The sequence below is a fragment of the Cinclus cinclus genome, chromosome 34 (assembly GCF_963662255.1).
Source record: "Cinclus cinclus chromosome 34, bCinCin1.1, whole genome shotgun sequence".
In the NCBI taxonomy this organism is placed as follows: Eukaryota; Metazoa; Chordata; class Aves; order Passeriformes; family Cinclidae; genus Cinclus; species Cinclus cinclus.
Window position 1 is genome coordinate 1,172,195 of NC_085079.1, and position 14,442 is coordinate 1,186,636.

Sequence of the window (14,442 nt, forward strand, 5' to 3'; positions counted from 1 at the left end):
GGCCCAAACGCGCCCTACAAAATGACACCTGCCAAGTGGGCTCTTGAGTTTGGCTTCTTGGGGAAAAGTGCCTCCATTCGGAGTCAACTTGCCTGCGGCCCGTTCTGGGCTTTTGCCTACAAAAATTCCATAAGGACGAGGATTTCTCCCAGACCAAAGCTGCCCCCTCCTCCAAACCTGGCTGCCATCGGAGGCCCAAACGCGCCCTACAAAATGACATCTGCCAAGTGGGCTCTTGAGTTTGGCTTCTTGGGGAAAAGTGCCTCCTTTCAAAGCCAACATGCCTAACTTGCCTGCAGCCCGTCCAGGGCTTTTGCCTACAAAAATTCCATAAGGACGAGGATTTCTCCCAGACCAAAGCTGCCCCCTCCTCCAAACCTGGCTGCCATCAGAGGCCCAAACGCGCCCTACAAAATGACATCTGCCAAGTGGGCTCTTGAGTTTGGCTTCTTGGGGAAAAGTGCCTCCATTCGGAGTCAACTTGCCTGCGGCCCGTTCTGGGCTTTTGCCTACAAAAATTCCATAAGGACGAGGATTTCTCCCAGACCAAAGCTGCCCCCTCCTCCAAACCTGGCTGCCATCGGAGGCCCAAACGCGCCCTACAAAATGACATATGCCAAGTGGGCTCTTGAGTTTGGCTTCTTGGGGAAAAGTGCCTCCTTTCGGAGTCAAATTGCCTGCGGCCCATGCAGGGCTTTTGCCTACAAAAATTCCATAAGGACGAGGATTTCTCCCAGACCAAAGCTGCCCCCTCCTCCAAACCTGGCTGCCATCAGAGGCCCAAACGCGCCCTACAAAATGACATCTGCCAAGTGGGCTCTTGAGTTTGGCTTCTTGGGGAAAAGTGCCTCCATTCGGAGTCAACTTGCCTGCGGCCCGTCCTGGGCTTTTGCCTACAAAAATTCCATAAGGACGAGGATTTCTCCCAGACCAAAGCTGCCCCCTCCTCCAAACCTGGCTGCCATCGGAGGCCCAAACGCGCCCTACAAAATGACATCTGCATTGTGGGTTCTTGAGTTTGGCTTCTTGGGGAAAAGTGCCTCCTTTCAAAGCCAACATGCCTAACATGCCTGCAGCCCGTCCAGGGCTTTTGCCTACAAAAATTCCATAAGGACGAGGATTTCTCCCAGACCAAAGCTGCCCCCTCCTCCTAACCTGGCTGCCATCAGAGGCCCAAACGCGCCCTACAAAATGACACCTGCCAAGTGGGCTCTTGAGTTTGGCTTCTTGGGGAAAAGTGCCTCCATTCGGAGTCAACTTGCCTGCAGCCCGTTCTGGGCTTTTGCCTACAAAAATTCCATAAGGACGAGGATTTCTCCCAGACCAAAGCTGCCCCCTCCTCCAAACCTGGCTGCCATCGGAGGCCCAAACGCGCCCTACAAAATGACATATGCCAAGTGGGCTCTTGAGTTTGGCTTCTTGGGGAAAAGTGCCTCCTTTCGGAGTCAACTTGTCTGCAGCCCGTCCAGGGCTTTTTCCTACAAAAATTCCATAAGGACGAGGATTTCTCCCAGACCAAAGCTGCCCCCTCCTCCTAACCTGGCTGCCATCGGAGGCCCAAACGCGCCCTACAAAATGACATCTGCCAAGTGGGCTCTTGAGTTTGGCTTCTTGGGGAAAAGTGCCTCCTTTCGGAGTCAACTTGCCTGCGGCCCATGCAGGGCTTTTGCCTACAAAAATTCCATAAGGACGAGGATTTCTCCCAGACCAAAGCTGCCCCCTCCTCCTAACCTGGCTGCCATCAGAGGCCCAAACGCGCCCTACAAAATGACATCTGCCAAGTGGGCTCTTGAGTTTGGCTTCTTGGGGAAAAGTGCCTCCATTCGGAGTCAACTTGCCTGCAGCCCGTCCTGGGCTTTTGCCTACAAAAATTCCATAAGGACGAGGATTTCTCCCAGACCAAAGCTGCCCCCTCCTCCAAACCTGGCTGCCATCGGAGGCCCAAACGCGCCCTACAAAATGACATATGCCAAGTGGGCTCTTGAGTTTGGCTTCTTGGGGAAAAGTGCCTCCTTTCGGAGTCAACTTGCCTGCGGCCCATGCAGGGCTTTTGCCTACAAAAATTCCATAAGGACGAGGATTTCTCCCAGACCAAAGCTGCCCCCTCCTCCAAACCTGGCTGCCATCGGAGGCCCAAACGCGCCCTACAAAATGACATATGCCAAGTGGGCTCTTGAGTTTGGCTTCTTGGGGAAAAGTGCCTCCTTTCGGAGTCAACTTGCCTGCGGCCCATGCAGGGCTTTTGCCTACAAAAATTCCATAAGGACGAGGATTTCTCCCAGACCAAAGCTGCCCCCTCCTCCAAACCTGGCTGCCATCGGAGGCCCAAACGCGCCCTACAAAATGACACCTGCCAAGTGGGCTCTTGAGTTTGGCTTCTTGGGGAAAAGTGCCTCCATTCGGAGTCAACTTGCCTGCGGCCCGTCCAGGGCTTTTGCCTACAAAAATTCCATAAGGACGAGGATTTCTCCCAGACCAAAGCTGCCCCCTCCTCCAAACCTGGCTGTCATCAGAGGCCCAAACGCGCCCTACAAAATGACACCTGCCAAGTGGGCTCTTGAGTTTGGCTTCTTGGGGAAAAGTGCCTCCTTTCAAATCCAACATGCCTAACTTGCCTGCGGCCCATCCTGGGCTTTTGCCTACAAAAATTCCATAAGGACGAGGATTTCTCCCAGACCAAAGCTGCCCCCTCCTCCTAACCTGGCTGCCATCAGAGGCCCAAACGCGCCCTACAAAATGACATCTGCATTGTGGCTTCTTGAGTTTGGCTTCTTGGGGAAAAGTGCCTCCATTCGGAGTCAACTTGCCTGCGGCCGGTTCTGGGCTTTTGCCTCCAAAAATTCCATAAGGACGAGGATTTCTCCCAGACCAAAGCTGCCCCCTCCTCCAAACCTGGCTGCCATCGGAGGCCCAAACGCGCCCTACAAAATGACATATGCCAAGTGGGCTCTTGAGTTTGGCTTCGTGGGGAAAAGTGCCTCCATTCGGAGTCAACTTGCCTGCGGCCCGTCCTGGGCTTTTGCCTACAAAAATTCCATAAGGACGAGGATTTCTCCCAGACCAAAGCTGCCCCCTCCTCCAAACCTGGCTGCCATCGGAGGCCCAAACGCGCCCTACAAAATGACATCTGCATTGTGGGTTCTTGAGTTTGGCTTCTTGGGGAAAAGTGCCTCCTTTCAAATCCAACATGCCTAACTTGCCTGCAGCCCGTCCAGGGCTTTTGCCTACAAAAATTCCATAAGGACGAGGATTTCTCCCAGACCAAAGCTGCCCCCTCCTCCTAACCTGGCTGCCATCAGAGGCCCAAACGCGCCCTACAAAATGACATATGCCAAGTGGGCTCTTGAGTTTGGCTTCTTGGGGAAAAGTGCCTCCATTCGGAGTCAACTTCCATGCAGCCCGTCCTGGGCTTTTGCCTACAAAAATTCCATAAGGACGAGGATTTCTCCCAGACCAAAACTGCCCCCTCCTCCAAACCTGGCTGCCATCAGAGGCCCAAACGCGCCCTACAAAATGACACCTGCCAAGTGGGCTCTTGAGTTTGGCTTCTTGGGGAAAAGTGCCTCCATTCGGAGTCAACTTGCCTGCGGCCCGTCCTGGGCTTTTGCCTACAAAAATTCCATAAGGACGAGGATTTCTCCCAGACCAAAGCTGCCCCCTCCTCCAAACCTGGCTGCCATCGGAGGCCCAAACGCGCCCTACAAAATGACATCTGCATTGTGGGCTCTTGAGTTTGGCTTCTTGGGGAAAAGTGCCTCCTTTCGGAGCCAACATGCCTAACTTGCCTGCAGCCCGTCCAGGGCTTTTGCCTACAAAAATTCCATAAGGACGAGGATTTTTCCCAGACCAAAGCTGCCCCCTCCTCCTAACCTGGCTGCCATCAGAGGCCCAAACGCGCCCTACAAAATGACATCTGCCAAGTGGGCTCTTGAGTTTGGCTTCTTGGGGAAAAGTGCCTCCATTCGGAGTCAACTTGCCTGCGGCCCATGCAGGGCTTTTGCCTACAAAAATTCCATAAGGACGAGGATTTCTCCCAGACCAAAGCTGCCCCCTCCTCCAAACCTGGCTGCCATCAGAGGCCCAAACGCGCCCTACAAAATGACATATGCCAAGTGGGCTCTTGAGTTTGGCTTCTTGGGGAAAAGTGCCTCCTTTCGGAGTCAACTTGCCTGCGGCCCGTTCTGGGCTTTTGCCTACAAAAATTCCATAAGGACGAGGATTTCTCCCAGACCAAAGCTGCCCCCTCCTCCATACCTGGCTGGCATCAGAGGCCCAAACGCGCCCTACAAAATGACATCTGCCAAGTGGGCTCTTGAGTTTGGCTTCTTGGGGAAAAGTGCCTCCATTCGGAGTCAACTTGCCTGCGGCCCGTCCTGGGCTTTTGCCTACAAAAATTCCATAAGGACGAGGATTTCTCCCAGACCAAAGCTGCCCCCTCCTCCAAACCTGGCTGCCATCGGAGGCCCAAACGCGCCCTACAAAATGACATCTGCCAAGTGGGCTCTTGAGTTTGGCTTCTTGGGGAAAAGTGCCTCCATTCGGAGTCAACTTCCATGCAGCCCGTCCTGGGCTTTTGCCTACAAAAATTCCATAAGGACGAGGATTTCTCCCAGACCAAAGCTGCCCCCTCCTCCTAACCTGGCTGCATCGGAGGCCCAAACGCGCCCTACAAAATGACATCTGCCAAGTGGGCTCTTGAGTTTGGCTTCTTGGGGAAAAGTGCCTCCATTCGGAGTCAACTTGCCTGCAGCCCGTCCTGGGCTTTTGCCTACAAAAATTCCATAAGGACGAGGATTTCTCCCAGACCAAAGCTGCCCCCTCCTCCAAACCTGGCTGCCATCGGAGGCCCAAACGCGCCCTACAAAATGACATATGCCAAGTGGGCTCTTGAGTTTGGCTTCTTGGGGAAAAGTGCCTCCTTTCGGAGTCAACTTGCCTGCGGCCCATGCAGGGCTTTTGCCTACAAAAATTCCATAAGGACGAGGATTTCTCCCAGACCAAAGCTGCCCCCTCCTCCAAACCTGGCTGCCATCGGAGGCCCAAACGCGCCCTACAAAATGACATATGCCAAGTGGGCTCTTGAGTTTGGCTTCTTGGGGAAAAGTGCCTCCTTTCGGAGTCAACTTGCCTGCGGCCCATGCAGGGCTTTTGCCTACAAAAATTCCATAAGGACGAGGATTTCTCCCAGACCAAAGCTGCCCCCTCCTCCAAACCTGGCTGCCATCAGAGGCCCAAACGCGCCCTACAAAATGACACCTGCCAAGTGGGCTCTTGAGTTTGGCTTCTTGGGGAAAAGTGCCTCCATTCGGAGTCAACTTGCCTGCGGCCCGTCCTGGGCTTTTGCCTACAAAAATTCCATAAGGACGAGGATTTCTCCCAGACCAAAGCTGCCCCCTCCTCCAAACCTGGCTGTCATCAGAGGCCCAAACGCGCCCTACAAAATGACACCTGCCAAGTGGGCTCTTGAGATTGGCTTCTTGGGGAAAAGTGCCTCCTTTCAAAGCCAACATGCCTAACTTGCCTGCGGCCCATCCTGGGCTTTTGCCTACAAAAATTCCATAAGGACGAGGATTTCTCCCAGACCAAAGCTGCCCCCTCCTCCTAACCTGGCTGCCATCAGAGGCCCAAACGCGCCCTACAAAATGACATCTGCCAAGTGCGCTCTTGAGTTTGGCTTCTTGGGGAAAAGTGCCTCCATTCGGAGTCAACTTGCCTGCGGCCCGTTCTGGGCTTTTGCCTACAAAAATTCCATAAGGACGAGGATTTCTCCCAGACCAAAGCTGCCCCCTCCTCCTAACCTGGCTGCCATCGGAGGCCCAAACGCGCCCTACAAAATGACATATGCCAAGTGGGCTCTTGAGTTTGGCTTCTTGGGGAAAACTGCCTCCTTTCGGAGTCAACTTGCCTGCGGCCCATGCAGGGCTTTTGCCTACAAAAATTCCATAAGGACGAGGATTTCTCCCAGACCAAAGCTGCCCCCTCCTCCAAACCTGGCTGCCATCAGAGGCCCAAACGCGCTCTACAAAATGACACCTGCCAAGTGGGCTCTTGAGTTTGGCTTCTTGGGGAAAAGTGCCTCCATTCGGAGTCAACTTGCCTGCGGCCCGTCCTGGGCTTTTGCCTACAAAAATTCCATAAGGACGAGGATTTCTCCCAGACCAAAGCTGCCCCCTCCTCCAAACCTGGCTGCCATCGGAGGCCCAAACGCGCCCTACAAAATGACATCTGCATTGTGGGTTCTTGAGTTTGGCTTCTTGGGGAAAAGTGCCTCCTTTCAAATCCAACATGCCTAACTTGCCTGCAGCCCGTCCAGGGCTTTTGCCTACAAAAATTCCATAAGGACGAGGATTTCTCCCAGACCAAAGCTGCCCCCTCCTCCTAACCTGGCTGCCATCAGAGGCCCAAACGCGCCCTACAAAATGACATCTGCCAAGTGGGCTCTTGAGTTTGGCTTCTTGGGGAAAAGTGCCTCCATTCGGAGTCAACTTCCATGCAGCCCGTCCTGGGCTTTTGCCTACAAAAATTCCATAAGGACGAGGATTTCTCCCAGACCAAAGCTGCCCCCTCCTCCAAACCTGGCTGCCATCAGAGGCCCAAACGCGCCCTACAAAATGACACCTGCCAAGTGGGCTCTTGAGTTTGGCTTCTTGGGGAAAAGTGCCTCCATTCGGAGTCAACTTGCCTGCGGCCCGTCCTGGGCTTTTGCCTACAAAAATTCCATAAGGACGAGGATTTCTCCCAGACCAAAGCTGCCCCCTCCTCCAAACCTGGCTGCCATCGGAGGCCCAAACGCGCCCTACAAAATGACATCTGCATTGTGGGCTCTTGAGTTTGGCTTCTTGGGGAAAAGTGCCTCCTTTCGGAGCCAACAGGCCTAACTTGCCTGCGGCCCATCCTGGGCTTTTGCCTACAAAAATTCCATAAGGACGAGGATTTCTCCCAGACCAAAGCTGCCCCCTCCTCCTAACCTGGCTGCATCGGAGGCCCAAACGCGCCCTACAAAATGACATCTGCCAAGTGGGCTCTTGAGTTTGGCTTCTTGGGGAAAAGTGCCTCCATTCGGAGTCAACTTGCCTGCAGCCCGTCCTGGGCTTTTGCCTACAAAAATTCCATAAGGACGAGGATTTCTCCCAGACCAAAGCTGCCCCCTCCTCCAAACCTGGCTGCCATCGGAGGCCCAAACGCGCCCTACAAAATGACATATGCCAAGTGGGCTCTTGAGTTTGGCTTCTTGGGGAAAAGTGCCTCCTTTCGGAGTCAACTTGCCTGCGGCCCATGCAGGGCTTTTGCCTACAAAAATTCCATAAGGACGAGGATTTCTCCCAGACCAAAGCTGCCCCCTCCTCCAAACCTGGCTGCCATCGGAGGCCCAAACGCGCCCTACAAAATGACATATGCCAAGTGGGCTCTTGAGTTTGGCTTCTTGGGGAAAAGTGCCTCCTTTCGGAGTCAACTTGCCTGCGGCCCATGCAGGGCTTTTGCCTACAAAAATTCCATAAGGACGAGGATTTCTCCCAGACCAAAGCTGCCCCCTCCTCCAAACCTGGCTGCCATCAGAGGCCCAAACGCGCCCTACAAAATGACACCTGCCAAGTGGGCTCTTGAGTTTGGCTTCTTGGGGAAAAGTGCCTCCATTCGGAGTCAACTTGCCTGCGGCCCGTCCAGGGCTTTTGCCTACAAAAATTCCATAAGGACGAGGATTTCTCCCAGACCAAAGCTGCCCCCTCCTCCAAACCTGGCTGTCATCAGAGGCCCAAACGCGCCCTACAAAATGACACCTGCCAAGTGGGCTCTTGAGATTGGCTTCTTGGGGAAAAGTGCCTCCTTTCAAAGCCAACATGCCTAACTTGCCTGCGGCCCATCCTGGGCTTTTGCCTACAAAAATTCCATAAGGACGAGGATTTCTCCCAGACCAAAGCTGCCCCCTCCTCCTAACCTGGCTGCCATCAGAGGCCCAAACGCGCCCTACAAAATGACATCTGCCAAGTGCGCTCTTGAGTTTGGCTTCTTGGGGAAAAGTGCCTCCATTCGGAGTCAACTTGCCTGCGGCCCGTCCTGGGCTTTTGCCTACAAAAATTCCATAAGGACGAGGATTTCTCCCAGACCAAAGCTGCCCCCTCCTCCAAACCTGGCTGCCATCGGAGGCCCAAACGCGCCCTACAAAATGACATATGCCAAGTGGGCTCTTGAGTTTGGCTTCTTGGGGAAAACTGCCTCCTTTCGGAGTCAACTTGCCTGCGGCCCATGCAGGGCTTTTGCCTACAAAAATTCCATAAGGACGAGGATTTCTCCCAGACCAAAGCTGCCCCCTCCTCCTAACCTGGCTGCCATCAGAGGCCCAAACGCGCCCTACAAAATGACACCTGCCAAGTGGGCTCTTGAGTTTGGCTTCTTGGGGAAAAGTGCCTCCATTCGGAGTCAACTTGCCTGCGGCCCGTCCTGGGCTTTTGCCTACAAAAATTCCATAAGGACGAGGATTTCTCCCAGACCAAAGCTGCCCCCTCCTCCAAACCTGGCTGCCATCGGAGGCCCAAACGCGCCCTACAAAATGACATCTGCATTGTGGGTTCTTGAGTTTGGCTTCTTGGGGAAAAGTGCCTCCTTTCAAATCCAACATGCCTAACTTGCCTGCAGCCCGTCCAGGGCTTTTGCCTACAAAAATTCCATAAGGACGAGGATTTCTCCCAGACCAAAGCTGCCCCCTCCTCGTAACCTGGCTGCCATCAGAGGCCCAAACGCGCCCTACAAAATGACATCTGCCAAGTGGGCTCTTGAGTTTGGCTTCTTGGGGAAAAGTGCCTCCATTCGGAGTCAACTTCCATGCAGCCCGTCCTGGGCTTTTGCCTACAAAAATTCCATAAGGACGAGGATTTCTCCCAGACCAAAGCTGCCCCCTCCTCCAAACCTGGCTGCCATCAGAGGCCCAAACGCGCCCTACAAAATGACACCTGCCAAGTGGGCTCTTGAGTTTGGCTTCTTGGGGAAAAGTGCCTCCATTCGGAGTCAACTTGCCTGCGGCCCGTCCTGGGCTTTTGCCTACAAAAATTCCATAAGGACGAGGATTTCTCCCAGACCAAAGCTGCCCCCTCCTCCAAACCTGGCTGCCATCGGAGGCCCAAACGCGCCCTACAAAATGACATCTGCATTGTGGGCTCTTGAGTTTGGCTTCTTGGGGAAAAGTGCCTCCTTTCAAAGCCAACATGCCTAACTTGCCTGCAGCCCGTCCAGGGCTTTTGCCTACAAAAATTCCATAAGGACGAGGATTTCTCCCAGACCAAAGCTGCCCCCTCCTCCTAACCTGGCTGCCATCAGAGGCCCAAACGCGCCCTACAAAATGACATCTGCCAAGTGGGCTCTTGAGTTTGGCTTCTTGGGGAAAAGTGCCTCCATTCGGAGTCAACTTGCCTGCGGCCCATGCAGGGCTTTTGGCTACAAAAATTCCATAAGGACGAGGATTTCTCCCAGACCAAAGCTGCCCCCTCCTCCAAACCTGCCTGCCATCAGAGGCCCAAACGCGCCCTACAAAATGACATATGCCAAGTGGGCTCTTGAGTTTGGCTTCTTGGGGAAAAGTGCCTCCTTTCGGAGTCAACTTGCCTGCGGCCCGTTCTGGGCTTTTGCCTACAAAAATTCCATAAGGACGAGGATTTCTCCCAGACCAAAGCTGCCCCCTCCTCCAAACCTGGCTGGCATCAGAGGCCCAAACGCGCCCTACAAAATGACATCTGCCAAGTGGGCTCTTGAGTTTGGCTTCTTGGGGAAAAGTGCCTCCATTCGGAGTCAACTTGCCTGCGGCCCGTCCTGGGCTTTTGCCTACAAAAATTCCATAAGGACGAGGATTTCTCCCAGACCAAAGCTGCCCCCTCCTCCAAACCTGGCTGCCATCGGAGGCCCAAACGCGCCCTACAAAATGACATCTGCCAAGTGGGCTCTTGAGTTTGGCTTCTTGGGGAAAAGTGCCTCCATTCGGAGTCAACTTGCCTGCAGCCCGTCCTGGGCTTTTGCCTACAAAAATTCCATAAGGACGAGGATTTCTCCCAGACCAAAGCTGCCCCCTCCTCCAAACCTGGCTGCCATCGGAGGCCCAAACGCGCCCTACAAAATGACATATGCCAAGTGGGCTCTTGAGTTTGGCTTCTTGGGGAAAAGTGCCTCCTTTCGGAGTCAACTTGCCTGCGGCCCATGCAGGGCTTTTGCCTACAAAAATTCCATAAGGACGAGGATTTCTCCCAGACCAAAGCTGCCCCCTCCTCCAAACCTGGCTGGCATCAGAGGCCCAAACGCGCCCTACAAAATGACATATGCCAAGTGGGCTCTTGAGTTTGGCTTCTTGGGGAAAAGTGCCTCCTTTCGGAGTCAACTTGCCTGCGGCCCATGCAGGGCTTTTGCCTACAAAAATTCCATAAGGACGAGGATTTCTCCCAGACCAAAGCTGCCCCCTCCTCCAAACCTGGCTGCCATCAGAGGCCCAAACGCGCCCTACAAAATGACACCTGCCAAGTGGGCTCTTGAGTTTGGCTTCTTGGGGAAAAGTGCCTCCATTCGGAGTCAACTTGCCTGCGGCCCGTCCTGGGCTTTTGCCTACAGAAATTCCATAAGGACGAGGATTTCTCCCAGACCAAAGCTGCCCCCTCCTCCAAACCTGGCTGCCATCGGAGGCCCAAACGCGCCCTACAAAATGACACCTGCCAAGTGGGCTCTTGAGTTTGGCTTCTTGGGGAAAAGTGCCTCCTTTCGGAGTCAACTTGCCTGCGGCCCATGCAGGGCTTTTGCCTACAAAAATTCCATAAGGACGAGGATTTCTCCCAGACCAAAGCTGCCCCCTCCTCCAAACCTGGCTGCCATCAGAGGCCCAAACGCGCCCTACAAAATGACACCTGCCAAGTGGGCTCTTGAGTTTGGCTTCTTGGGGAAAAGTGCCTCCATTCGGAGTCAACTTGCCGTCGGCCCGTCCTGGGCTTTTGCCTCCAAAAATTCCATAAGGACGAGGATTTCTCCCAGACCAAAGCTGCCCCCTCCTCCAAACCTGGCTGCCATCGGAGGCCCAAACGCGCCCTACAAAATGACATCTGCATTGTGGGTTCTTGAGTTTGGCTTCTTGGGGAAAAGTGCCTCCTTTCAAAGCCAACATGCCTAACTTGCCTGCAGCCCGTCCAGGGCTTTTGCCTACAAAAATTCCATAAGGACGAGGATTTCTCCCAGACCAAAGCTGCCCCCTCCTCCTAACCTGGCTGCCATCAGAGGCCCAAACGCGCCCTACAAAATGACATCTGCCAAGTGGGCTCTTGAGTTTGGCTTCTTGGGGAAAAGTGCCTCCATTCGGAGTCAACTTGCCTGCGGCCCATGCAGGGCTTTTGGCTACAAAAATTCCATAAGGACGAGGATTTCTCCCAGACCAAAGCTGCCCCCTCCTCCAAACCTGGCTGGCATCAGAGGCCCAAACGCGCCCTACAAAATGACATCTGCCAAGTGGGCTCTTGAGTTTGGCTTCTTGGGGAAAAGTGCCTCCATTCGGAGTCAACTTGCCTGCGGCCCGTCCTGGGCTTTTGCCTACAAAAATTCCATAAGGACGAGGATTTCTCCCAGACCAAAGCTGCCCCCTCCTCCAAACCTGGCTGCCATCGGAGGCCCAAACGCGCCCTACAAAATGACATCTGCCAAGTGGGCTCTTGAGTTTGGCTTCTTGGGGAAAAGTGCCTCCATTCGGAGTCAACTTGCCTGCAGCCCGTCCTGGGCTTTTGCCTACAAAAATTCCATAAGGACGAGGATTTCTCCCAGACCAAAGCTGCCCCCTCCTCCAAACCTGGCTGCCATCGGAGGCCCAAACGCGCCCTACAAAATGACATCTGCCAAGTGGGCTCTTGAGTTTGGCTTCTTGGGGAAAAGTGCCTCCTTTCGGAGTCAACTTGCCTGCGGCCCATGCAGGGCTTTTGCCTACAAAAATTCCATAAGGACGAGGATTTCTCCCAGACCAAAGCTGCCCCCTCCTCCAAACCTGGCTGTCATCAGAGGCCCAAACGCGCCCTACAAAATGACACCTGCCAAGTGGGCTCTTGAGTTTGGCTTCTTGGGGAAAAGTGCCTCCATTCGGAGTCAACTTGCCTGCGGCCCGTCCTGGGCTTTTGCCTACAAAAATTCCATAAGGACGAGGATTTCTCCCAGACCAAAGCTGCCCCCTCCTCCAAACCTGGCTGCCATCGGAGGCCCAAACGCGCCCTACAAAATGACATCTGCATTGTGGGTTCTTGAGTTTGGCTTCTTGGGGAAAAGTGCCTCCTTTCAAAGCCAACATGCCTAACTTGCCTGCAGCCCGTCCTGGGCTTTTGCCTACAAAAATTCCATAAGGACGAGGATTTCTCCCAGACCAAAGCTGCCCCCTCCTCCTAACCTGGCTGCCATCGGAGGCCCAAACGCGCCCTACAAAATGACATCTGCCAAGTGGGCTCTTGAGTTTGGCTTCTTGGGGAAAAGTGCCTCCATTCGGAGTCAACTTGCCTGCGGCCCGTTCTGGGCTTTTGCCTACAAAAATTCCATAAGGACGAGGATTTCTCCCAGACCAAAGCTGCCCCCTCCTCCAAACCTGGCTGCCATCGGAGGCCCAAACGCGCCCTACAAAATGACATATGCCAAGTGGGCTCTTGAGTTTGGCTTCTTGGGGAAAAGTGCCTCCTTTCGGAGTCAACTTGCCTGCGGCCCATGCAGGGCTTTTGCCTCCAAAAATTCCATAAGGACGAGGATTTCTCCCAGACCAAAGCTGCCCCCTCCTCCAAACCTGGCTGCCATCAGAGGCCCAAACGCGCCCTACAAAATGACACCTGCCAAGTGGGCTCTTGAGTTTGGCTTCTTGGGGAAAAGTGCCTCCATTCGGAGTCAACTTGCCTGCGGCCCGTCCTGGGCTTTTGCCTACAAAAATTCCATAAGGACGAGGATTTCTCCCAGACCAAAGCTGCCCCCTCCTCCTAACCTGGCTGCCATCGGAGGCCCAAACGCGCCCTACAAAATGACATCTGCATTGTGGGTTCTTGAGTTTGGCTTCTTGGGGAAAAGTGCCTCCTTTCAAAGCCAACATGCCTAACTTGCCTGCAGCCCGTCCAGGGCTTTTGCCTACAAAAATTCCATAAGGACGAGGATTTCTCCCAGACCAAAGCTGCCCCCTCCTCCTAACCTGGCTGCCATCAGAGGCCCAAACGCGCCCTACAAAATGACACCTGCCAAGTGGGCTCTTGAGTTTGGCTTCTTGGGGAAAAGTGCCTCCATTCGGAGTCAACTTGCCTGCGGCCCGTTCTGGGCTTTTGCCTACAAAAATTCCATAAGGACGAGGATTTCTCCCAGACCAAAGCTGCCCCCTCCTCCAAACCTGGCTGCCATCGGAGGCCCAAACGCGCCCTACAAAATGACATATGCCAAGTGGGCTCTTGAGTTTGGCTTCTTGGGGAAAAGTGCCTCCTTTCGGAGTCAACTTGCCTGCAGCCCGTCCAGGGCTTTTGCCTACAAAAATTCCATAAGGACGAGGATTCCTCCCAGACCAAAGCTGCCCCCTCCTCCAAACCTGGCTGCCATCGGAGGCCCAAACGCGCCCTACAAAATGACATCTGCCAAGTGGGCTCTTGAGTTTGGCTTCTTGGGGAAAAGTGCCTCCATTCGGAGTCAACTTGCCTGCAGCCCGTCCAGGGCTTTTGCCTACAAAAATTCCATAAGGACGAGGATTTCTCCCAGACCAAAGCTGCCCCCTCCTCCAAACCTGGCTGCCATCGGAGGCCCAAACGCGCCCTACAAAATGACATATGCCAAGTGGGCTCTTGAGTTTGGCTTCTTGGGGAAAAGTGCCTCCTTTCGGAGTCAACTTGCCTGGGGCCCGTCCTGGGCTTTTGCCTACAAAAATTCCATAAGGACGAGGATTTCTCCCAGACCAAAGCTGCCCCCTCCTCCTAACCTGGCTGCCATCAGAGGCCCAAACGCGCCCTACAAAATGACACCTGCCAAGTGGGCTCTTGAGTTTGGCTTCTTGGGGAAAAGTGCCTCCATTCGGAGTCAACTTGCCTGCGGCCCGTCCTGGGCTTTTGCCTACAAAAATTCCATAAGGACGAGGATTTCTCCCAGACCAAAGCTGCCCCCTCCTCCTAACCTGGCTGACATCGGAGGCCCAAACGCGCCCTACAAAATGACATCTGCATTGTGGGTTCTTGAGTTTGGCTTCTTGGGGAAAAGTGCCTCCTTTCAAAGCCAACATGCCTAACTTGCCTGCAGCCCGTCCAGGGCTTTTGCCTACAAAAATTCCATAAGGACGAGGATTTCTCCCAGAACAAAGCTGCCCCCTCCTCCTAACCTGGCTGCCATCAGAGGCCCAAACGCGCCCTACAAAATGACATCTGCCAAGTGGGCTCTTGAGTTTGGCTTCTTGGGGAAAAGTGCCTCCATTCGGAGTCAACTTGCCTGCGGCCC